Genomic DNA, 27,479 nt, shown 5'->3' with positions numbered 1-27,479 from the left:
TGCTGAGAAAAAAAAAATCGCAATACCACTCCAAACTTACGCAAATATCGATCTTAATTACGTAATTCATCACAAAGATCGGACCTAATTACACAACTACATTCATAGTGCTTCACTAGGACGGCAATACTCTGCAAAAACTGACGATACCATCCAACTGGTGTTATTCTGCTGGGGTAAAAATCTCGCAATACCACTCGAGACCAACGACAGAAACACTCAAACTCTACCCTACACCTACAAGCTAGGGGAAAAAGGCTAGGGTGTAAGGTAAAATCTTTATTCTTTTTGGTGGGAAATATGTTCAACTGACTGGATGCTGGTGTTGGACAGAGAGGAGTTTAAAAAAAGTGTATTACCTGCAGGCACATAGCATCTTTCACTGTTTGACATCAGAGTTCACTACACACGCCTACAAAAAATCACCCTTCAGCTCAGCCAACCGAAGCCAATACACGCTATCACTGCTGATGGAAAAATGCGTCTCAGTTATAATTACACTTCGAAACTGTCACGAAAAAAAAAACAGCACTTGCATTGGATGGGTCAGATTGCATTACCTGTGCAGGAGAAAATCGTCGTCCTAAAAGACTGCAGTTGAACGTGTGTTCTCCTCCATGTACGAAAATCAACCTACAGGACGGAGCTACTACGCCGACAGACTCGTGGCCCGTGGTGGCAACGGACCGCCTTGATATGACGGCGCTTCTCCAACAGGCATAGTTAACTAGGAGAAAGAAGGCTGGCTTTCCCCAAATGCATCTTGGTCGTCTAAAGTACAGTGGCGCAGCCGACCCTAATGGCTAGGAGGCACCGCTGTCACAGACTAGACAGGTCCCCAACGCCTCTCGTTCTGGGATGGAGAACAGTTTTGCTTAACGTCACGTAGGATGCTCCAGCAGGTACCGGACGAGAGCCACAGTATTGTACAGGACTCACCCGCCGTTCTGCGATGGATTATTTAACATCAACTGGACTCCTATAATAAAGCAACTATTAACAAAATGGGAAAAAACATTGGCGAAGATAATAAATGTCCTCTTTTATTGAAAACAGACAAAGTCCAGTTTCATTTAGTTTTATGAGCAAAATCGGTATAGTTTTTTACGTTCGAATGAGAAACTTATCATGTCTGCAAAGGCATTTACGTGGAAACTCGAAAATGAAAATAGAGGAAACTGATATTTCCACTCGCGAATACCGATGTTGGTGATGCAACAGATTCCAATTCACCCCTATAATTTACAAAGTGAAATAAGGTGTTTCTCATATCTAGAGAACTAGCAAACGTGTCTTCTACCTGCTAGATGCACACACCTCAATCGATCTTCTCTCAACTACATAAAGACGTGAAATGCGAAGAAGCAGTCAACAGAAAAATTTACATGGGAGGGAATAAATGCCCAGTGCAAACACACATCCATATTGAATCTTCTCAAAATTCCACTTTATCACGAAAGCTGTCCAACACATACTAAATATTAGTTCGCTATCCGGACGTCTAGAGGACTACATGGTTAAGTCAACTACATTCCTAGATTGCAACAGCCCTCTCCATTCGTACGATCCCTATAGACAGAATCATCCTACGAAATCGGTCACATATATATCTGACCGCTATACTTACAATTAAATGTTACGAATGCGGTTTCAGTTGAATGACATTCGACAATGAGTGAAGTATCAGAAATACACCCTGTTGATGGCTTTGGCTCTGGAAATAGAAATATCTGTATCATTCTCATGACTTGACATACTCTTCCCTTTTCTATCACAGTATTCCGCGTCAAATCCATATCTTCCTTACGACTGGCCATAGTCATCTCTTTTGCACATGTTGGAACACAAACACATACTTTGTAAACCTGATGCCCATGGCGAACCTATCACATATCCCCTACTATTATGTATTACACGTCGTCAATAACTGATTGCTGGCGATACGAAATAATACTGACCGAAAATCAACGATTGGTGGGCATGTCGCTTAAGTTTTATTGCGAGTGGTACCACTGTATCTTAGGAAGAGAGGCGTAATCGTCTTACAAACCGTCAGATGTTAAAAAACACAACAATATTACCATCACAAACGGTCTAGGTTCTACAGGTGCATTCAAGTATCCATGTTAAAAGCTTTAATTGCTTTATAAATTGAGGTACGACATTGCCTCTGCGTGAGGTGGTTTTTCGATCAGACAAATACCCTGACACTGAATACAGACGGGCCGGTCGCGGTGGCCGAGCGGTTCTAGGCGCTTCAGTCTGGAACCGCGCGACTGCTACGGTTGCAGGTTCAAATCCTGCCTCGGGTGTGGATGTGTGTGATGTCGTTAGGTTAGTTAGGTTTAAGTAGTTCTAAGTTCTAGGGGACTGATGACCTCAGATGTTAAGTCCCGTAGTGCTCAGAGCCATTTGAGCCAATACAGACAGACGGTGATCACTGGAGTATTTGTTATTAGACCAACAGTGTGGTTACACGTCGCCAACAGTGCAACCTCGTAATTAAATTACCCAATTTAGAAAGTGATTTGGCTAAGGAAAGTGGTGTGAAACTGGTATTTGCAACTCCCTCACGCCACCGCTGCTAGATATTTCTCCAGTATTTGTAACACATTCTGTGTCGATGATATGTCAGAGGTTCAGTGATATATCGACTGGGCTAGAGGCAATGGTTGATTGAGAAAGATCACAAACAGTAGATGGTGTGCTGATTGAGGTCATAAGAAATATACTCTAGCTTTTCAGATCTCTAGTGCTATGCTTTCGGTAGAAATGCTACCTGGGATTTGGAATCAAGTCTCCCCATTCAAGCACATACCTGCATTGGATCCTATGGAGAAGTCAGTCACCTTTCTCGAACCTATCTGCTACAGTAAAATTCCAACCTCGTTTCATGTAGTCCCCATGCATCTTGCAACTGCTGCCATTTCTGCAGTTTTACACATGTGATCGTTCCAATTTAAGTTGGAACTGAGTAGGAGTCGGAGAAAACTATACCTACCACCTTCTGCAACCCATGTAGAAACAGGCTAAGCTACGTTACTGTGGCAGGACTATGTTTTGACCATTCGATGGAAACAGGAACTGGGAGAAGGACGAGGATTTTTGCTACTGCACTGTGTCGCGTCCCCAATCTACATACAAGTACTACAGATCCGCATCCATTCACATCTAACTCCCCAGCATGCTATCTTCGTTATTCTGTACTATCCAACAGAGAAAAATTACGAACTATGAAAGCTCCACTAACTTCATCCGATAGAGAACTCGATAAGATTTTTACCTCATCTCTCTCCTCCCATATATCGAAAACAAATGCATGCCGGCATCGAACACATGTGACGATCCTATTAAATATACAAGTATTGATCCACTGCACAGACCGGTTTAAAGATACATCACCTCTACTGTAGGAGGCTGATCATATCCCGCGGACTATACTGTAAGTAGCAAGAGACACTCCCTGTGACCGTGTCTCCTTGTTTGAAACGTTTTTTTTTTTCTGCTGTAACACGCTTTGTATACTGTCATACATTTTGTTTTTCCTCCATGACTTTGAGGTCTGTGCCATGTTCTAATCTGCCATTAGCATGTTCTGAATCATGGCCTCTCGCAGAAAACTAGGTGTTGCATGGTGTAAAATCATGTTTTTACTGCTGCTACCATAACACACCACACACACATTGGATGATTTTAAATAAAAGTCATTTACAAAATAAGGAAATTGGAAGAGTTTTGCAGCGTTGCGGAGGGTTTCCAAACTACAGTCCGAAGGTGATTGACGAGCTGTACATTTAAACTCATCTGTCACAGTGACGGAATAGCTGATGGCTCTGTTTTTCATTTCGACTGATTCCTCATACTGCTGTCATGTACGTGATCACTGTTTCGGTGATAGCCATCCCCAGAAGGTGTTACCCTCCACAAAACTCTTTTTCCAACTCAAACAGGCATTATGTGGTAACCAACAGCATGCCAGTGGAAGGATGGGATGCAAAAGACACCGTCGATGTACTGAAATAATAACCATCGCAGTTGTTAGTGCCAACAATTTTAGCAATTTTATAGTAATTTTAGCACCGACCAATCATGCAACAACATGTTTCCCAATTTCAGTATCACGGCTAAACAACTCCTTCTCCACTTTGCGAGTATCATTGCGAATGTAGATAGATGACTGTGCAGTGCGTCCATTCATTGTTAATTCTCGAACACATACATCATCAAAGTGTACCAGACAGCACTCTACATATTTCTAACACCTCGAGCATAGTGCTTAATTTACAATCTGTCTCCATGCTGATGGGAGTCACAGAGCATTCTCGCAGTCTTAGGATAAAATTAGAGGCTGAAAGACCCCCTCACACTCTACATCTACATCTACATTTATACTCCGCAAGCCACCCAACGGTGTGTGGCGGAGGGCACTTTACGTGCCACTGTCATTACCTCGCTTTTCTGTTCCAGTCGCGTATGGTTCGCGGGAAGAACGACTGTCTGAAAGCCTCCGTGCGCGCTCGAATCTCTCTAATTTTACATTCGTGATCTCCTCTGGAGGTATAAGTAGGGGGAAGCAATACATTCGATACCTCATCCAGAAACGCACCCTCTCGAAACCTGGCGAGCAAACTACACCGCGATGCAGAGCGCCTCTCTTGCAGAGTCTGGCACTTGAGTTTGCTAAACATCTCCGTAACGCTATCACGGTTACCAAATAATCCTGTGACGAAACGCGCCGCTCTTCTTTGGATCTTCTCTATCTCCTCCGTCAACCCGATCTGGTACGGATCCCACACTGATGAGCAATACTCAAGTATAGGTCGAACGAGTGTTTTGTAAGCCACCTCCTTTGTTGATGGACTACATTTTCTAAGCACTCTCCCAATGAATCTCAACTTGGTACCCGCCTTACCAACAATTAATTTTATATGATCATTCCACTTCAAATCGTTCCGCACGCATACTCCCAGATATTTTACAGAAGTAACTGCTACCAGTGTTTGATCCGCTATCATATAATCATACAATAAAGGATCCTTCTTTCTATGTATTCGCAATACATTACATTTGTCTATGTTAAGGGTCAGTTGCCACTCCCTGCACCAAGTGCCTATCCGCTGCAGATCTTCCTGCATTTCGCTACAATTTTCTAATGCTGCAACTTCTCTGTATACTACAGCATCATCCGCGAAAAGCCGCATGGAACTTCCGACACTATCTACTAGGTCATTTATATATATTGTGAAAAGCAATGGTCCCATAACACTCCCCTGTGGCACGCCAGAGGTTACTTTAACGTTTGTAGACGTCTCTCCATTGATAACAACATGCTGTGTTCTGTTTGCTAAAAACTCTTCAATCCAGCCACACAGCTGGTCTGATATTCCGTAGGCTCTTACTGTGTTTATCAGGCGACAGTGCGGAACTGTATCGAACGCCTTCCGGACGTCAAGGAAAATAGCATCTACCTTGGAGCCTGTATCTAATATTTTCTGGGTCTCATGAACAAATAAAGCGAGTTGGGTCTCACACGATCGTTGTTTCCGGAATCCATGTTGATTCCTACAGAGTAGATTCTGGGTTTCCAAAAACGACATGATACTCGAGCAAAAAACATGTTCTAAAATTCTACAACAGATCGACGTCAGAGATATAGGTCTATAGTTTTGCGCATCTGCTCGACGACCCTTCTTGAAGACTGGGACTACCTGTGCTCTTTTCCAATCATTTGGAACCTTCCGTTCCTCTAGAGACTTGCGGTACACGGCTGTCAGAAGGGGGGCAAGTTCTTTCGCGTACTCTGTGTAGAAACGAACTGGTATCCCGTCAGGTCCAGTGGACTTTCCTCTGTTGAGTGATTCCAGTTGCTTTTCTATTCCTTGGACCCTTATTTCGATGTCAGCCATTTTTTCGTTTGTGCGAGGATTTAGAGAAGGAACTGCAGTGCGGTCTTCCTCTGTGAAACAGCTTTGGAAAAAGGTGTTTAGTATTTCAGCTTTACGCGTGTCATCCTCCGTTTCAATGCCATCATCATCCCGGAGTGTCTAGATATGCTGTTTCGAGCCACTTACTGATTTAACGTAAGACCAGAACTTCCTAGGATTTTCTGCTAAGTCGGTACATAGAATTTTACTTTCGAATTCACTGAACGCTTCACTGACCAACCCATCCTGCAGCGCCATTACCGGTTTAATCTGCAGCTGACCAGAAGTAGACCGCTACATTCCAGGTCTCGTGAATGAATAGAGCTTGCCGAGTCCTCACCCATCCAAGTGCACAAGATTTCTTGAGATGTGACCATGTCGAGGAGGTTAGCACTCCTTATCGATGTACAGATCTGAAAGTGTTGCGATGTAATAGCAGACGGTTAAGAAGAACAGGAAATGGGTGATTTTTATGCCTGATGGAGCTCCAGACGGATGGAGTTCGAAGCATTTTTACGCAAATCAACCAAGCTATCAATTTTAAAGTATTATTTCATAGTCTTGGATCATTACCTGGAAGGTATTGGTAAGAGAGAACATAGACACACGTACGCCTAAGGCTACAACGTTCGACAATTAAAACGAGCTGTAATGTAAGATCTCTTGAGTTTCCGACCTATCATTCATATGGAACACAGCATCGTTTATATTCGATTGTAAAAAATATATTTCAAGCACATGACATACATCCTTCTTCCCGGTTTCTCTATGATAATCTATCTTATCGAAATGTAAAACGAAAAAACCACATCCTTAAAACATCGGCTCTGTGTGATACGAGCACAATACAGCTTTCCCGAGATGTATAGCGTCCACTGTTCACATCCGATCATGGTTCTGAAATTATACTATGCCCGTATCAGTTCTATATAAAACGATCATTAGTAACGGAGAATACCTCTTACAAGAAAACAGATAAACGCGTAGCAGCAGTGTTCAACATCTGAAATCACAAGTCATTCCACCACTAGTTCTGCAAACAGCACATCTGTCAGGCAAATCTATACACGGGGATTGCAGTGCCTCGCCGGCCAGTGTGGCCGAGCAGCTCTGGGCGCTGCAGTCTGGAGCCGCGCGACCGCTACGGTCGCGGGTTCGAGTCCTACCTCGGGCATGGATGTGTGTGATGTCCTTAAGTTAGTTAGGTTTAAGTAGTTCTAAGTTCTAGGGGACTGATGACCTCAGCAGTCAAGTCCCATAGTGCTCAGAACCATTTTGCAGTGCCTCACACGTTTCATCACACATGAGATGGAAGTCCTCTGATGTCGTTAACGATTGCAAGTAGACCGTGCTCTAAATCACATACAGAACACATGATTGTATACGAGTCGAATGCAGGCTATGTCACGCGACTGATGCACCCTGACAGATCAGCCGAAAAATTGACCTGCAGCAACTTCTCCCTCTCTAGAATGCATCATCAGTCTACCATTAAATCGTACCTCGTTACAGCTCCATCTCAGTTGATCACCCTGTCCATTCTCTGTTATTCTCTAATGCAGATGCCTGTAAGTTTAAAGGCGGATGGTTCTCTGTCTTCCTGAAAATCGTCAAATACCAGTTTCATACCATGCTCCTTAGTCGAATCACTTTTAAAATTCGGTAATTTTGTTACAAGGTTGTACCGTCGGCGATGAGTAACTGCACTGTCAGTCTGATACTATGCACTCCGGTGATCGAGGTCTTTATTCAGTGTCACGGTATTTCTCTGGGAAGAAAACCATTCAGAGGTAATGCCATACCTCAATTTACAAAGCGGGAATAGCTTTTAACATGGATACTTGTATGCACCTGTGGAACCAAGATCGCTTGTGATGGTAACATGGTTGTGTGTTTTAACATCTCGCTGTTTGTAATACGATTACACCTCTCTTTTTAGGACACCGTGGTACCACTCGCAAGAAAACTTTTGAGACATGTCCACACATCATCGATTTTCGGTCAGTATTATTTCGCATCGCTGACAATCAGTTATTGACAAAGTATTATACTTAGTAGTAAGGGATATGTGATAGGTTCGCCTTGAGCATCACGCTTATAAAGTATGTGTGTGTGTTCCGATATGTGTCAAAGGAAATGTCCAGTCGTAATGTAGGTTTGGATTTGACGTGGAATAGTGCGATAGCAAAGAGAGCAGTATGTCAAGTCATAAGAATGATACAGATATTACTATTTCCAGAGCCACAGCCGTTAGCAGGGTGTATTTCCGATACTTGTCTCACTGTCGAATGCCGTTCAACTGAAACCACAATCCTAACATTTAATTGTAAGTATAGCGATCAAATACACACAGGGTGTTACAAAAAGGTACGGCCAAACTTTCAGGAAACATTTCTCACACACAAATAAAGAAAAGATGTTATGTGGACATGTGTCCGGAAACGCTTAATTTCCATGTTAGAGCTCATTTTAGTTTCGTTCTTCCACCTACGCTCAATGGAGCACGTTATCATGATTTCATACGGGATACTCTACCTGTGCTGCTAGAACATGTACCTTTACAAGTACGACACAACATGTGGTTGATGCACGATGAAGCTCCTGCACATTTCAGTCGAAGTGTTCGTACGCTTCTCAACAACAGATTCGGTGACCGATGGATTGGTAGAGGCGGACCAATTCCATTTCCTCCACGCTCTCCTGACCTCAGCCCTCTTGACTTTCATTTATGGGGGCATTAGAAAGCTCTTTTCTACGCAACCCCGGCACCAAATGTAGAGACTCTTCGTGCTCGTATTGTGGACGGCTGTGATACAGTACGCCATTCTCCCAGGCTGCATCAGCGCATCAGGGATTCCATGCGACGGAGGGTGGATGCATGTATCCTCGCTAACGGAGGACATTTTGAACATTTCCTGTAACAAAGTGTTTGAAGTCACGCTGGTACGTTCTGTTGCTGTGTGTTTCCATTCCATGATTAATGTGATTTGAAGAGAAGTAATAAAATGAGCTCTAACATGGAAAGTAAGCGTTTCCGGACACATGTCCACATAACATATTTTCTTTCTTTGTGTGTGAGGAATGTTTCCTGAAAGTACTGCCGTACCTTTTTGTAACACCCTATATGTGTGTGTGTGTGTGTGTGTGTGTGTGTGTGTGTGTGTGTGTGTGTGTGAAAGATTTAGTAGGATGATTCTGTCTATTCGTGCTTGGCGTGGCAGTGGCCTGTGGCCAACTAGCAAACTAATACTTAGTATGTGTTGGACAGCTTTCGTCATCATGTGGAAATTTGAGAAGATTAAATATCGGCATGTGTTTGCACTGGACCATTATTACCTCCCACGTAAATTGTTCGGTTGACTGCTTCTTCACATTTCGTGTGTTTATTTAGTTTAGAGAAGATCGATTGTGATGTGTGCATCTAGCAGGCGGAAGCCGTGTTTGATGGTTCTCTAGACATGAGAAAGACGTTATTTGACTTTGTAAATTGTAGGGGTGATTTGGAATATGTTACGTCACCGACATTGGTATTCGCAAGTGGAAATATCAGTTTCCTCTATTTTCTTTTCTCGAGTTTCAACATGAAGGTCTCTGCAGATGAGGTAAGAGTCTCTCTGCTGATCATTTGTGATTGGTGGAGATACACTTTGCTGGACGTCAGAAGATAATAAGATGCGAGTGTAGTCGAATGTGAAAAACTATACCGATTTTGCTCATAAAACTAAATGAAAGTGGACTTTGTCTGTTTTCGTGAAAAGAGGAGATTTATTATCATCGTGAACGTTTTTTTAATACTAGCTTTATAATAGGAGTCTAGTTGATGTTAAGTTATTGACCATAGAACAGCTGTCGAGGCCCCTAAGAGAGAACGGCCCCTGCTGAAGTGTCCTACGTGACGACAGACAAAAGTGTTTTCCACCCCAGAATGAGAGGCGCTGGGGACCTGTCTAGTCTGTGACAGCGGCGCCTCCTAGCCATTAGAGTTGGCTGCGCCACTATACTTTAGACTACCAAGTTGCATTTGGGGAAAGCCGTCCTTTTATCTTCTAGTTAACTATACCTGCTTTTGTATTGGCGAAGCGCAATTATATCGTTCCGGGTGGTGGCTAGCATGGGCTGCGAGGCTTTCAGCTAAGTAGCTCCATCCCGTAGGTTGTGATTGTACATGGAGGAGAATACACGTTTAACTGCAGTCTTTTAGGAAGACGATTTTCCCCAGTACATGTGATACATTATGACCCGTTCAATACGAGTGCTGGTTTTTTTCGCGACAATTTCGGAGTGTAATTATAACTGTGATGCATTTTTTCCATCAGCTGCGACAGAATGTATTGTCTTCGGTTAGTTGGGCTGTAGGGTGATTTTTAGCTGGCATGTGTGGTGAACACTGACGTCTAACAGGGGCAGATGCTATATGCTTGCACGTAATACAATTTTTTTTTTTTAAACTCTTCTCTGTCCATCACCAGCATCTAGTCAGTTGAACATATTTCCCACCAAAAATAATAAAGGTTGTACCTTACACCCCAGCCTTTTCCCCCCTAGCTCGTAGGTGTAGGGTTGAGTTTGAGTGTTTCTGTCGCTGGTTTCTTGTGGTATTGCGAGATTTTTATCCCAGCAGGATAACACCAGTTGGATGGTATCGTCCGTTTTTGCCACATATTGCCGTCCTTGTAAAGCGCTATGCATATAGTTGTGTAATTAGGTCTGATGTTTATCATTAATTATGTAATCAGGATCGATATTTGCCTAAGTTTGGAGTGGAATTGCGATTTTTTTTCCAGCAGGATAACACCAGTTGTATGGTACAGTCAGTTTTTTCGATGTATTGAGATTTTAGGCCGTCCTTGTGCAGCGCTGTGCATATTGTTGTTAATTAGGACCGATCTTTATGATTAATTATGTAATTAGGATCGATATTTGCGTCAGTGTACAGTGGTATTGCGACATTTTTTCCAAGCAGGATACGACCAGTTGTATGGATAGTTAGTTTTTTTGCGATTTTAAGCCGTTCTTGTGCAGCGCTATGCATATAGTTGTGTAATTATTACTGATCTTCGTGATTAATTACGTAATTAGGATGGATATTTGCGTCAGTTTCCCGAGCATAATAAATGAAGTACACTAACGTAACCGTCCTCTCCTGCATCTGGACAGTTTCCATGTGTTAGGGGGGGGTGCACTTAGGCTTTCCATCCAGTAGAATCAGGGTTCGAGTCGCTGGTAAGTTGCGTTTTTTTTTCTACGTGCACTGAGTGTTTATGCACTGAATTATTTTCGGGTGTTTAAGTGTTGTGAGCGTGTATGCATACATTATTTCGCTGATCTACGAGTAGTTTTCCCGTATGTATACTGTGAACTGGATTATTTCGGTAATTTACGAGTTGGTTGCGTCTCTGCCTATCAGCGTAATGCATCATTTACGAGTAGTTTCCAGGTTTGTAAACTATATATTGTGACTCCAAGCATGTGAGGATGAATGTTTTGCATCAGCGTAATAAATAAACTAGGTGACATCCGTAGCTAAATAAATTGTTAAAAAGTTAAATGAAGTACACTCCTTCCTCTCTCCAGCAGCCTAGAACAGGCTGATTCCATTTCCCACTAGTTTTCGTCCTCCAGACTGCCGGCAGGATGAGTGTTTTGTATCAGCGTCATAAATAAACTAGGTGAAATACGTCGCTAAATAAACTGTCAAGAAACAAATAAAGTACACTCATTCCTCTCTCCAGCAGCCCAGAACAGGCTGATTCCATTTCCTGCCAGTTTTCCCCTCCAGACCGCCAGGGGGATGAGGAGGCTGGGGCAGATGTGCAGCTGATTGAAACACTTGACATCATCATGATGCTGTGTCATATGGACTGAACTGCATCATCACATGACCTTTCGTGGCGCCCTCTAGCGGTGAATTCGCCAGCAACCTCCGTTCTTTGGTCTGATGGATCGGAAGCAGTTGTCTCTTGTGTGGTGGGAGCTTATACATAGGTTTTAGAAATGACAGACCATTACAGCAGAGACAGATGTTTCCATGCATTGTGTAATGTATCTTTAATGCAAAGCATTTATTTGCAGGATTGTATTCTTTCTCTTCATATGTTCAAGCATTAATTCTCGCTTCCATTCTTCATGCAGTGATCTGTCGATGCACTCCTCGGCTGAATGAGTGCATGTAATACTGCTATTAAAACTCCCCCTGCCTGGCACCAACATCTCGTTAACTGAACACCAACAGCTCAACAAACACTGATATCTCAGCCTCTTGTGGTGGTAATACCAAACTAAGCCATAGGTACATAAGAAATTTAAACAAATTACATTCGAATTGAATGACATCAAGAGCAGTCTCTAGTGGGCGCAACACCATACTAACGCCAATCGGCTGCAGGAGTAAGCTCTTAGAGTAAAATTCCCCCCAAAATTCGAAATTCCCAAATTTGCAAGGGGATGACGCACCATCATGCAAAAAGTCGAAAAGGGAGGGCGGGGGACCTGTAGAAGCACATAATTCAAATTCCCGCACAAATTCAAATTTCCTGCCAGGGGGGCGCGTTACTTTCCCGGTAAAAGCCGCCATCTTGGATAACGGTACTCGCGTCATCAGCTGACGTCACGGCCGCGTATGTTGGAAGACATCACTCGCGTCTTCAGGTGACGTCACAGCCGCCATCTTGTATATCGATACTTGCCTAATCAGCCGACATCACGGCCGCCATGTTGGATGACGTCACTGGGGTGACGCGAACGTTGCTATATTACTTACGATAAATCACACAAATCTAAAGGCTGCGATTCAGCTAAATACTTAGGGATTACAATCACGAATAACTTAGATGGGGACGATCATATAGATAATGTTGTCTGGAAAGCGTACCAAAGACTGCTTTGTACTGGCAGAATACTTCCGAAATGCAGCAGGTCTCCTAAAGAGACTGCTTACATCACGCTTGTCCGCCCTCTTCTGGAGTACTGCTGCGCGTTATCGTATCCGCATCAGATAGGGTTGATTGAGGACATCGAAGCCGGCCGAAGTGGCCGTGCGGTTAAAGGCGCTGCAGTCTGGTACCGCAAGACCGCTACGGTCGCAGGTTCGAATCCTGCCTCGGGCATGGATGTTTGTGATGTCCTTAGGTTAGTTAGGTTTAACTAGTTCTAAGTTCTAGGGGACTAATGACCTCAGCAGTTGAGTCCCATAGTGCTCAGAGCCATTTGAACCATTTGAGGACATCGAAAAAGTTCAAAGAAGGGCAACCCGTTTTCTGTTTTCGCGAAATAGGGGAGAGAGGTCGACGAATTTAATACGTGAATTGAGGTGGCAATCATTAAAACAAAGTCATTTTTCGTTGCGACATGATCTCATGGCATTTCAGTCATCAACTTTCTCCTCCGAGTGCAAAAATGTTTTATTGGCGCCCACCTACATAGGGAGAAATGATCATCATAATAAAACAAGAGGAATAGCTTGAAGGTGGTTTGATGAACCATCTGCCAGGCATTTAATTGTGAATTGCACAGTAATTATGTAGATGTAGATATAGCTGTAGACGTCGACTGATACCAAGTAGTCTTCTCATTTCTGCTTCTGCAAAGTAACCGACTTACATAAAACTCACTCTTAGATGCATTGGCTTTAAGTTTGGAAGCACTGTTCGCGGTAGGACTGATAGGACATAACGTTTCCCCATATTCGTACAGCAGAGACCGCCTATGAGCTGATAGGGGGAAGTTCATGCAACGAATAGTTCTTCCACGGGAAATTCAGTAAGTAATCGCGTGCTTCGGAGAGTAGAGCCGAATTTTTGAATCCACGGTTCTACACGATATTTCGACAACCGATCCACCTGTCTTGCCGTGCCATGACCTATGTTATTATGCGTACTTACTGCATAATCATGGGATCGGCAAATCGGCTGAACATCTGAAAGCATACTATTTAGCGACATCACAGAGAAAACCTGAGAAATCACAAATTCAGTAATAGCAAGCTGAACGAGGATCTCTGTAAGAAAAACTGCAGTTACACAAGGGAAGAACAAATCAACGAAGAACATTGTTCACAAGCTATAAACTACGCGCGTCTTCCAATATTCGGGGAAAATATTATTAAAGTTACATATCTCAAAACTTTTTGTTAAGTCTGAGCTAGCAAATAACTGAAGTTGTATTATTCTGATGTGGCTGACATGTGAAAACTCTGGATTGTGTGTAATCTGCACAAATGTGTCGAAGCGTAAGCATATTAGGTACGCCAGTGAACTCTTACCAAGTGCTCTGGAGGCCGTTACACGAAGCACCTGTCCCACGCGAAGGTTGAAGAGGCGTGGCCTACGACCTGCAACAAAGAGGCGCTTGTTGTAATTGCAGCTCTTATAACATTGTATCCCGGTAGGCTACAAGGTAGGGCAGAGTAAAAAGTGTTTTTCAAAAGGCTGTGGAAAAGTTAAATCAGTTTTCTCCTACTGTATTTTTAACACCTAAAGTTACATTAAAAAGTGTTTACGAAAATTAAGTAAATGTAAGTAAGTTTCAAAAATAACCAGAGTAAGGTGCAGGCGGAGACCCTCTAAGTTGCGCATCACACTATGCAGCACAGCCTGTGGGATTTGAACCGCCATTCTTTTAGTGACCTCCTGTGTGCTGCTTCATCCCGATACGCTTCTCTCTTCTGGTAACCACACAAGAAAGTCACACGTCAAGTCCAGTGAACGGGGAGGCATGAGAAATCAGGTGATTTGGAAATAAAACATTAACAACACTAATGCTTAGTTTTGCGTATGGGAGGTTGCTCTATTGTGATGAAAAAATTTGTCTCCTCGTTCACTTCTAACCAAGAAAGTTGTGGAGTAAAAAGAAGTTTTGCATGACATCTGCAAATCACTGTAAGGTGACTTTCACCGTACTCCCTAGATCATCATCGAAAAAAGTGGGACATATGATCCCTGATGAAATAACGTTTGTGGAATGGAGAGGTAGGTGATGCTGTTGTTAGTGGATAAATGGAAATGGGTCTCATTACTCATCCTCAAGTTGTTTACAGTGTTTTCGTCTTCATTAATTAAAGTCAGCATTCCTTCAGAGAACCGTTTTCGACTCGCGTAATGTGTTCCTTCAACAGCCTGAAAAATTTGGTTCTCGTAAGAATGATAGTGTAGATGATTGCGTAAAATCCGTCTAAACTTTCTGCTGGAAATCTCAAGTGTAATGCGAAGCTGTCGAGCTGAGCGACGCAGGCTGTTTTCGATTGCAGCTCACGCTTTGACAGCGCGCGTGAGGCTGTGTCCAACACTCCGATGGCGTTAGTACTGAATGCTACCGTGTCAGGAACGTGGCCGGCTGCCATCAGCTGAGCACGATTCCTGCGTTTTTCAGAATCACCCTACTCTGCCCCAACCAGTTGTTTGTTTTTTCCCCTTTCATGATACCGCAAAGTAATTAGTAATTAATACGAAGACGTAAGAGTATCCGTTTCCAGTTCCTGAGACGAATGGAAAGTATAGGTCAACATGTACATCTATTATATGCAAACCACTTCACGGTGTGTGGCGGAGGGTAAATTGTGTACCACTGTCTTCTTCCCTCTGTCCAATTCCAGTAGCGAACGGTACGCTAGAAGAACGACTGTCGGTATGGCTCTGAGTATGTCGAATATCTGTAATTTTACCACCATTGTCCTTTCGCGAGATACATATAGGAGGAAGCAATACATAGGTTGACCCTTCTACGAACGTACGCTCTCGGAATTTTAACATAAAACCATACAGCCATGCAAGTCTTACAACACTAGTCCTGTTACAAGAAAAGCCATACGTAGCACTATCGGTTTTTACCACGACAGCAAGTCCCCAATTATGTTGCTCCTTCAACAAGAATTTAAAGTTTGGCCGTGATCGTGTGTTATAGACACTTGTTTCGTCTCCACAGGGGCTATGTATCGAAAGAGAGCAGTAGTTACTTTAGCGGTAATCGAACCACCGGTGTCAAAGATTGTAAAATCTGTGATCATGCAAATGAATACGGTCGGCAGCCTAATTGGGCAAAGTAATCCGAAGTAAATATATTGCTAATCAAGTAAACTAACTGTTGTATGTAACTTTACTTGGGACATAAATCTGTTTTGTAAACCAGGGACGAAAACAACAGCACGCCCTATCATATTGGTAAAGTGGCTAGCCACGAGTAACACAGATAAAGCCTTAAAATGTATTGGGAACAAACTGTCTCCCACTAACGTACAATGTCTGTCTTAAAGCATGAAAGATAATGATGATTATAAAGAACTAATTAATATGGAATAATCACAGAAAAATTGAACATGAGATGGCTTTAGTATTTTACTACTGAAAGACAGTAATATTAAAACAGTTAACAAACTTGTCTTAACTAACATGGACACTATCTGTTTTATTGGGAACCATATACAGGGTGTTTCAAAAATGACCGGTATACTTGAAACGGCAATAAAAACTAAACGAGCAGCGATAGAAATACACCGTTTGTTGCAATATGCTTGGGACAACAGTACATTTTCAGGCGGACAAACTTTCGAAATTAGAGTAGTTACAATTTTCAACAACAGATGGCGCTGCAAGTGATGTGAAAGATATAGAAGACAACGCAGTCTGTGGGTGCGCCATTCTGTACGTCGTCTTTCTGCTGTAAGCGTGTGCTGTTCACAACGTGCAAGTGTGCTGTAGACAACATGGTTTATTCCTTAGAACAGAGGATTTTTCTGGTGTTGGAATTCCACCGCCTAGAACACAGTGTTGTTGCAACAAGACGAAGTTTTCAACGGAGGTTTAATGTAACCAAAGGACCGAAAAGCGATACAATAAAGGATCTGTTTGAAACATTTCAACGGACTGGGAACGTGACGGATGAACGTGCTGGAAAGGTAGGGCGACCGCGTACGGCAACCACAGAGGGCAACGCGCAGCTAGTGCAGCAGGTGATCCAACAGCGGCCTCGGGTTTCCGTTCGCCGTGTTGCAGCTGCGGTCCAAATGACGCCAACGTCCACGTATCGTCTCATGCGCCAGAGTTTACACCTCTATCCATACAAAATTCAAACACGCGGCAACCCCTCAGCGCCGCTACCATTGCTGCACGAGAGACATTCGCTAACGATATAGTGCACAGGATTGATGACGGCGATATGCATGTGGGCAGCATTTGGTTTACTGACGAAGCTTATTTTTACCTGGACGGCTTCGTCAATAAACAGAACTGGCGCATATGGGGAACCGAAAAGCCCCATGTTGCAGTCCCATCGTCCCTGCATCCTCAAAAAGTACTGGTCTGGGCCGCCATGTCTTCCAAAGGAATCATTGGCCCATTTTTCAGATCCGAAACGATTACTGCATCACGCTATCTGGACATTCTTCGTGAATTTGTGGCGGTACAAACTGCCTTAGACGACACTGCGAACACCTCGTGGTTTATGCAAGATGGTGCCGGGCCACATCGCACGGCCGACGTCTTTAATTTCCTGAATGAATATTTCGATGATCGTGTGATTGCTTTGGGCTATCCGAAACATACAGGAGGCGGCGTGGATTGGCCTCCCTATTCGCCAGACATGAACCCCTGTGACTTCTTTCTGTGGGGACACTTGAAAGACCAGGTGTACCGCCAGAATCCAGAAACAATTGAACAGCTGAAGCAGTACATCTCATCTGCATGTGAAGCCATTCCGCCAGACACGTTGTCAAAGGTTTCGGGTAATTTCATTCAGAGACTACGCCATATTATTGCTACGCATGGTGGATATGTGGAAAATATCGTACTATAGAGTTTCCCAGACCGCAGCGCCATCTGTTGTTGAAAATTGTAACTACTGTAATTTCGAAAGTTTGTCTGCCTGAAAATGTACTGTTGTCCCAAGCATATTGCAACAAACGGTGTATTTCTATCGCTGCTCGTTTAGTTTTTATTGCCGTTTCAAATATACCGGTCATTTTTGAAACACCCTGTAAGTCTTTGCATTATACCGTGCATGAGTAAAGAAGGGGGATCCTGAGTCTGTTATGGTTTTAGTGAGCTGTTGCCATTTATGACTTTTATTGTACAAATGTTTCTCGAATACTTTCAGTACCTTGTAAATAGCAGGCTTAGGGCTAACACTTCTAACAAGGCACCCTGATATACACACATAAACATAAATATATGAATAGGAGCACAATTGAAAACGTGTAAAGTAAATAAGGATTGTGTAGGCCTTTGAACTTTTATGGCCTGTACTTGGTTTTTATAATCAGATTTCTATTTTGTTACCTTTATTATTGAGGAAAGCTTTTAACAGTCACTATAACGAAGCCTTTTGCCTTGCACTCATCCATTTGAAATACTATAACTATTCATTTTCTGACCACGTGGAACATTTCATACAAAATACTAACCAAACAGCCGAGAAAATTATTACTCGACGAAAGTTAATAAACGTTTTGGAACAATAATGATCCTATAGTTCACTAGAAGCTATGTAGAGAAACCTATATAGGTCAGTGACTGAGGATAAATCAATGTTCTCGACACAAAGTTAAGAATGGAACAATTATGTCTATATATACAAGGCAATGTCCCGACTGACTCACTGGCTCACATCGCCCAGCCGAAATCGCTACTACGAATAGGCAGTTGAAATTTGGAGAGGGTGTTAATCTTACACTGCAGTACTCGTTGAACAAAGGAACTTTCGAAATTCCAGCCCTGACGGGGTGAAATAGGGGATGAAATATTTTTGAAAATATGTCCCTATTAAGGCAATTTTGAAGTCAGTACTACGAAAATTGGTATTTGGTTTCTCGACCACAAAAAAAGAGACATGTTTCAGAATTTTATGAAATATTTCATTATGAACGCACTTTCAAAGCTAATCTCGCTTAGAAATAAAAGATACATGTATCGCAATTTTTTGTAAATTCAACCCCTAAGGGGGTGAAAGAGGGAGTGAAATGATGTATGAAACTATTTCAGCATTTTTAAAAGTAGATCTACGAAATTGGGCTTTTGCTTTCTCGTTTAGAGATTAAAAAAATGTGTTTCAGTGTTTTTGGAAATTCAACCCCTTAAGTGAGTGAAATAGGGGATGAAAAGTCTTATGAAATTAAATAAACGTTTTCAAAGCTAAATTCATGAAAATCTGTATTTGACCTATCTGTTAGAAATTAAAAAATAGGTGTTTCACTGTTTTAGGAAATTCAAACCCTTAGGAGGTGAAAATTACTTAGAAAATATTTCATTACATTAAAAAATTTTAAAACCGAAATCTCTGAAAATTGGTATTACCTTTCTCGGTTACATGGGAGGAAATATGTGTTGGGGGATGAAAATTCCTATGCAAACATCACCACGAGAAGGCAAATGGCAAGATTAACAAAAACCTTGGACTCCTGCTACCAGAATCGCTTTTTCGTCAGAAGTACACTCGGAAAGTACACTGCTCCTATGGACTTAATTAGCGTGAAAAGTTTAGAAGGTGTTGCAGTTTGTGAACAACATAAAAATTTTGTTACAGAAAAAAAAAAAATCTGTGCAGATCACACAGACTACGCGTGCCAAGTAGCAGGCTCTAAGATAGTTATTTATATGTTCAGCAAATTACTGGTCCGTACAAGTAAATACAATAGTAAACATTACTTGCTCTGAAGCTGGTGGCTGTGGCGATCTTCTAGGGCGAAAGTACACTAATCAGCCAAAACATTATGACACTGGATGCTGCGCGGTGGTGTTCGGGCACGTGACACATTAACAAAATTATGTGAGCGGAGGAGGATCACCCTAGCGAAGGTATGGGGAAATCCATTGAGATAAGCGACTTAGACGAAGGGCAGATTATGATTACGCAGAGTCTGTGAACGAGTATACCGAAAACGGCGAAGCTCGTCGAATGTACCGTCGTGAGCGTCTAGGGAAAGAGGTAGATGGACAGTGAAACTACCACTAGGCGCTAAACGGTTGGGCGTCCACTACTCTTCACAGAATGTGGGGTTCGGAGACTTGTGTGCCCTTTAAAGTAGGATAGATGGTGATCTGTAGCACCTCGGCCGAAAGAGCAAAATAGTGGTGCACGCACAAGTGTTTCGGAGCACAGTGTCGAACACGGAGCTCCGCTTCACACGTTGACCCAACGACATCGTCAGTTACGATTGCAGTGGGCACGGGACCGTCGGGATTCGATCGTCCATCGATGTAAACGTGTCGACGGTCGTATTGACAAACGCCGTCATCGAGGTGAACGCCTACTCGAAACGTGCGGCACGCCACGGGCGCAGACTGGGGGAGGAGCAGTGTGCTAATGGAGACATTGGCTGGGATCTGAAGACACGCTGACAGCAGTGAACCATCTGTATCGGTGTCTTGCCCGACGGCGATGTCGTCTTTCAGCAGTATAAGTGAGCCACAACCGTGCTACATTAAAGTGAACTCACGTTCATGTCTCGCCGACCAAATTCGTCTGATGTAAATCCTATGGAACACATCTTGGTCGCTATCGACGCCATCATCGCGCAAGCAAATCAGCGGCCCGTTATTTACGCACATTACATGACCTGTGTGTTGACATCTAACCTCCACAAACCTACCGACAAACTGTCGGATCTCTGATACGCAGAATTAGTGATGTATTTCGTTCCAAAGGCGGACAAACAAGCTATTAAACAGATGATCATAATCTTTTGTCGCACTAATGCATAAGTTGACGAGGGGCAATCGTGTCTCTTGATGTAAAGTGCTGTGTAAAATGTCTTCTTGGCGTCGGAATTTTACGATTCAGAGCAAAAACGTAAATGGCATTATCTAATAGCCAATATAAATCCATATCCGGGGCATAATTAAGCCAATCTTGCTACAGTTCTTGCCTCATTAAGCACCCAGGACGTTAACTGGTCGGGTGCCGGCCACCGACTATATCTGCCACAGAGATTGCTTGCGGTACTTCGCACCAAACCACGTTTTACACTCCCGCCGTAAGCTTTTTGTGGCGAAGGGACTGCTCTCCAGGTTTTACATTTTATACAATCCTTCATTCCCTACGGATGAACAAGTTTTACATGCAATACAACACATTTGCATTCTGAACGAACATAGCTCTCAAAAATACATTCACAAATTAATTCCGTTAACGTAATTTAGAAAACATCGAAGTTACATAAAAGAGGTAATGCCTATATCTTACATTAGAGTTACAATCTTCCTTGTAGCATCGGCCACTGGAGTTAGATGATCCTGTCCGTGACGCTTTTATGTTTAATGAATAAACCGTGACGTTAGTAACTATTCTCCTATGGGTCTTCTCTTTTTCCTCTATCATTTCTACCAGTTAAGGGTCCCAGACCCAAGGATCGGTCGAAACAGGATTTTGTAGCTACCTGCTTTTTTGGTTGACTAGACGAGTCTTCTTGCAATGATTGTCTGGTATCTCCTTTTTAAATCTCTCTGTATGCATACTCCCACATATACAATCGTGTGACTTTCCAATGATAGCTCGGTAATCGCGTAATAAATCAATAACAGCTGTTTCCGTCTATTTATGGTCAACAGGTTACATTTGATTATTTCGAGAATCAGTTGCCAAACCTAGCACTAAGTGTCGATCCTCTGCAGGTCTTCCTGCATTTCGCTGCAATTTTCTAGCATTGCCGATTTTCTTTATATAAAAGCATCATTCGCGTGAAATCTCGCTGATCTTCGATTTTATCATTTCTTTTGATTCCCGACATAATAATTCGGGTCATAAATATTTGCTTTTCTGGTGATCAAATATATCGTATCCTCCGCGAAAGTTATAAATTGTTAATGATTAACAATTTCCTGACAAGCAGTTCATCAGAGAAGAGGGTGTGATCGGCACTGATTCGCCCAAGTTTTTTTTTTTTTTTCTGTTTCCGCAGCCAAACTTACAGGCATTGCGCTTGCAACTTAATTTTTGGAATCGTACCGCAACTGCAGTGAATGATTGATATTTAGGGCCCAGCAAACATTTCCGCTGGGCACGCTCTCGACGATCAGACACTCCACTCCTCCCAGAACCGATATCCGTCGTTAAATGTACCCATCCCGCCAAATACAACTAATCCCTCTTCTGTAGTGCTCCCTTGCAGAAATCTCTAGCCGTCTCCGTTCCATCATTTGCCCTGGCGCTTTCCCCAGCCACACAACCGACCCACTTAACTTGTCCTGTCACCTTACCATCTGCAGCTTCACGGCCTGAATGAGCGCTTAAATCGCCTTGGCGGACCATACCTAGTGCACGAGTGTGACTAACTGCTGCAACAAACAATAACATTTCCGAAAGACGTTATTCACAGCGTCACACTTCAGACTGAAAAAGTGGTTCTAGTATACGCAGTGTTTTCTTAAATATGTGGTGGCCTCATTATTGACGGCTACAACCCTGTTTGTTTGCACGTTAAGCAAGAGCTTATCAGAAACTGATACGGAAGAAGTTTGGAAGGTAGGAGGCGAGGTACTGGCAGAAGTGAAGCTGTGAGGACGGGGCGTGAGTCGTGCTTCGGTAGCTCAGTTGGTAAGCCGGCACGGTAGCTCAGCGTGTTCGGTCAGAGAGTTAGCTGCCCTCTGTAATAAAAAAACTGGGTTAATGGATCAACAACGAACTGAAACGGGTGTCTTGCGACGTCTGCCCCGAGCAGATGCAACGAACTAAAAACGAACAAAATGAGATTAAAGAAAAAAAAAAGTTGGTAGAGCACTTGCCCGCGAAAGGCAAAGGTGCCGAGTTCGAGTCTCGGTCCGGCACACAGTTTTAATCTGCCAGGATGTTTCATACCAGCGCACACTCCGCTGCAGACTGAAAATCTCATTCTGGATGACTGCTACTGTGTCAAATACAGGTTAATTCTTAGAAAAAAGTAAAAACGGTAATCATTCACCAGTAATAATGCTTTTTATTAAGAGCAAATTGCGCTGTTTCCTGTTTCGAACCGATAAGCTCGTCAGAAGGCTGTTTGCGCCTAAAATTACATTTAGCTTATGCTCTACGCGCAACGTTCGCTGGTTTTCGGTGTGGCGGAATTTCCTTGGGTGATAGTGTGCTACAACAAAAGTGATGTAATAAAAAGGAGTACTTTACTGTAATAGGGCGTGATAATGAACTGAAACAACGTTCATTGTGTAGAAAAAAACCTGAGGCCCTACCATGGATCGAACCGCGGACCATTGAATTTGTTATTTGGCAACTATCCACTGAGACACCAAACCAAATAGCAAACGTCTACGTTTTCAATTATTACAATGCTTTTTTATCATCTTTCATAAATCTTTCATTACTCGTTTAAAATAAATGTGTCACATCTGTAGAGCACAGTACAGCTGAAGGGCAGAATAGTGCCCACAGTGTAACTGGGTCTGAAAATGGCGGGTATAACAGGAAACACAGGGAGGGACAAAAAGTAGGGCAAAAAGTTCCTTACGCAACCGCGAGATGCACGAGCTTCGCACACGCGACGAGACTTGCTGGTAGAGAATGTGATGGAGTCACGGTCAAATTTGCCGGCTTGGCAGTGAGACTTTTAACAGGTGAAAATAGCACTTACTTTAAGGTTCAAATGGTTCAAATGGCTCTGAGCACTATGGGACTCAACTGCTGTGGTCATTAGTCCCCTAGAACTTAGAACTACTTAAACCTAACTAACCTAAGGACATCACACACATCCATGCCCGAGGCAGGATTCGAACCTGCGACCGTAGCAGTCGCACGGTTCCGGACTGCGCGCCTAGAACCGCGAGATTACTTTAAGGCATATCACACTTTTGTGTCAATTAACTTTGTCCATCAGTAGACTGTCTCCCTAAAGTGCGATTCTGAAAGGTTCACAAAGTACTTCAGCTGCAGCTGCTGGACTCAACAATTTTCTCAGACATAAATTTCCTTAAATGTGGGAACGAGTGTAGGTCAGCTGGTTCCAAATTTAGTGATTAATATAGCTCTCATAATTCATAATTAAATTCCCCATTTCCCCACTGCTAAAGCAACTTTGCAGCAGGGCCACTGACCTGAGTTTGGCGTTCGTCAATTCCGGTCTCTTCACACTTTTTTTAGTCCAGTGGTTCCAGAAACCTTCGCCATATATTTTTGGTCCTTTACAAGGTAATAGACTACGAGAATCCCATTTGCATTGAAGCAGTGTCTCATTTGCAATAGCAAATCTGCGTACGAAATCTCTTCTTTTTTATGGTACGGAGTTTTCAGAAAAATATCATTGTCTCGTTGGCTTTTGGGCAGAATTGAACATACTGAGTACCCATCTTCCACAAAGCTTTCTCATAGTTAATAATCATTGCGTCAACTCACACACCTTCACCTTCAATGAATGATCATCGATTACTTCTTTATCAATGTTTTCAGCTATGGTTGTGGTTTTGCGACGTATTTCATGTGGATCATCTTCAAGAGAAGTACCGCTACGTTTGAATTCGGTCATCTAGAACTCGGACGTCTTAATTACATCATTTGCCATGTTGGTGGTATATTATCTCTGGTCTGACCAGATGAATATTTGTTTGCCGTTGCTTAAAATGGTTTATTTACGACGCGTTTCGAGCCACTGGCGTTCACTGTCAAGTATCAAATGCTTATGTTAAAAATGCTAATAATTAAATTAATCTCTGGGCTTTTTCTCAGTTCGTTGAAGTCTTGGTCTGTATACCTCCCTACATCGTAATCGAAATCGGGAATCATACATGGGGCTTTTCTTGGCAAAACCTGGATTGTCATGCTCTATAAATATTTTGTGCCGATATTTTGCCTATAAAATGGTTCAAATGGCTCTGAGCACTATGGAACTTAACAGCTATGGTCATCAGTCCCCTAGAACTTAGAACTACTTAAACCTAACTAACCTAAGGACAGCGCACAACACCCAGCCATCACGAGGCAGAGAAAATCCCTGACCCCGCCGGGAACCGAACCCGGGAACCCGGGCGTGGGAAGCGAGAACGCTACCGCACGACCACGAGATGCGGACAATTGCCTATAACTTACTGCCTGTTTTTCGTCAGGCTGTTATGATGGTTGAGTTTCTCATTTCGTTGAGTGCTGTGTTGCACTGTTTTTGACCGTTTTAAAGTCACTTTTCACTCTCACATTCGTATATGTACTTTATTGATCGTAATCACACAGTAAAATCACAGCATAATTACAAGATGGTTGCCTTAACTGTTCGAAATGAAGGAGCATAAGCAGACTTCCTACAGCCTTAATTTTGGACAGTGTACCACCAACGGAAATTAATCCAAAAATCTTACAGCGGCACAGTATTCCCGTCCATCCATTTACAAGACGAGTACTATGAAAGCCATATATAAGAAAATATTGTGTACAACACACTTGACACTCGAGGTACATTATTACGCAATACGCGCCATAGTAATAAAACAAAATTTGCTGTATATCAACGCCATCGGGGGCCGCCTAGAATTTTCAGCTTGCCATCAAAGCGCGTGCAGGGGAGCCAGCGGCGGAAGTGGTGGGGGGTTGCAACAGCAACGGTCTCTGGGGGGAATGCAACAGCAACGGCCCGTCTGGCCAGCTGGGGGACGGAGCCCCGCCGCAGTCCAAGGCTGCCGCGCGTGCAAACTTACTACTGATAACTCGCCTCACTCCTTGTTTCCTGTTCCGTCTACTTCCCTTTCCGAGGCGCACACTGAGGTCTCTCGAAGCGTCGTGTCGACACTAATCAGACGGAAAAGGGAAATAAAGTCCTGGATTGTAAACGTCTTTATGAGAAACCACGCTTTCTCAGCAACTTTCACTGATGATAATACTGGCTTCAGACTGCCTGCTTAATCTTGATGAGACATTTCGACGAGTTGTCTAATCATCTTCCGGCGAAGATTTAGCAAGGAAATTCACAAAATTAAATTAATCTGTTATCGATATTGTAGAACACGCTGACGGTATATAAATGGAATATAAATACAGATAACTGCGATAAATCAACAATGAAATATTTGTGTATTTTCATTAAATAGTTCTCGAGCATTCTCGAGATCATCTTCAGATGCGGTGTGCACAAGTTAAACATTCCTGACACTGGAGGTTGCTGTTTGCAGCAGTATAGGAAATACTGGTGTCAATATCAAGATGGCAGCTTCAATGTTTACTGTCTATTGACCGTAGAATTAACCAATATCTATTATTAACAACATTGTTGTGATAGTGTTTAGAGCGCACAGGATCTATTATCGTAGACTAATGGATTTCCCCCCTTTCAAGAAAACTATGAAAGAAATTTAAGCAAAAGACTTTAATGTTTTGTTGCAAGACACACTGTGACGGGCTCTAGACTTTCAAAATCGATCTCCAGGACGCGTAATTTGTTCTATTAGTGCTTTCATGCGCTGACCTGAGAATTAATTTCAAAGTGACTAACTACATAATTTATGTTCATTTCACGGCATCACAGCCGTAACAAACCACAAAACGAGTCAAGATTAGGTATTTTTAAACTCAGAAATCCATCACGGGCTGGGTTTCCACTTCGTGAAAGAAGTTTACCATCTTTTAATCATTATCTATGGTTAAATTAAACTTGAATTGTGGCACAGAACTTCGTAACACATTCTCCATCGATGCAAGACAAGAAATTAGGAATGCCAAGAAATGTCTGCGCATACTAATCCCTGTAAGTTCTGTAATGGATAATGAAAGTAAAATATGGCGCAATTCTTACTGGACACGAGTTACTATAGTTTCTGGAGTTTCATGAAGTATGTAGCGTTACATCAACAGCAGATAAAAATACAAGAGTAAAAGAGCTTCTCTTTCTATGGTTCTTAAAGTAGTAGCTTTTTTTATTTACTAATTAAGTGTTCTGTTCAGTCATAAACTTTCTAAATATATACTGACTATACATCATGTGCATGATTAGTTGAGTGAGCGGACTGTATTATTTGGTATAGACAGTTGGTAATACAGCATTCAGAATAAGTTTGTAATACTTGCATATTTTTGATAATGTATACCTTCATTCGTCCCTCATCTTTGGATGTTCCGTTTTGGGACAGGGCCGGCCGATGTGGCCGAGCGGTTCTAGGCGCTTCAGTTTGGAACGGCGCGAACGCTACGGTCGCAGCTTCGAATCCTGCCTTGGGCATGGATGTCTGTGACGTCCTTAGGTTAGTTAGGTTTAAGTAGTGTTTTTTTGTTTTTTGTGGGTTTTTTTTATAGGATCTATGGATCACAACCGGTGAATGAGTGTAATATCGGCGAAATGTATAGCCTCCTAAGCGATTTCGGTCTATTCTCCATGTATTTCCGTTTAGCCACACTTAAACATAAATAATCATTAATATTGTTCCGAAAAGAAAATCAAAGTCTTAGCTGTACTGTGATAATGGATGGTCATAAGTATTCACACATTCACTTACGTTGCACTGTTTGATTTAGCTGCATACATCTATTAGCGTGTATTCATTCCCTTGCTTATAATAACAGCCTTCAGCCTGCCCTGCATTGATTGTACTAGCTTTCTTGTTACTCTTGCGTCAATCTTGCCCCATTCCTAAACAATCACTTCCTTCAGTGGTGTTTTACTGGAAATAT

General features: G+C 42.6%; 1 protein-coding gene across 1 annotated transcript in view; it reads right to left on the bottom strand.

Moving 5' to 3' along the window:
- LOC126249052 (organic cation transporter protein-like) overlaps window positions 1-27,479 on the bottom strand; it is a 562,555-nt gene that overhangs the window by 390,443 nt on the left and 144,633 nt on the right. The window contains exon 2 of the mRNA XM_049950685.1: window positions 14,185-14,253. The gene's annotated coding sequence lies outside the window, so the exon portion shown is untranslated. The remainder of the gene's footprint in view (window positions 1-14,184; window positions 14,254-27,479) is intronic.

This window comes from Schistocerca nitens, chromosome 3, assembly GCF_023898315.1.
Source record: "Schistocerca nitens isolate TAMUIC-IGC-003100 chromosome 3, iqSchNite1.1, whole genome shotgun sequence".
NCBI lineage: Eukaryota > Metazoa > Arthropoda > Insecta > Orthoptera > Acrididae > Schistocerca > Schistocerca nitens.
Note: the sequence above shows the minus strand (reverse complement) of the source record. Positions and strands in the feature narration are given on the sequence as shown.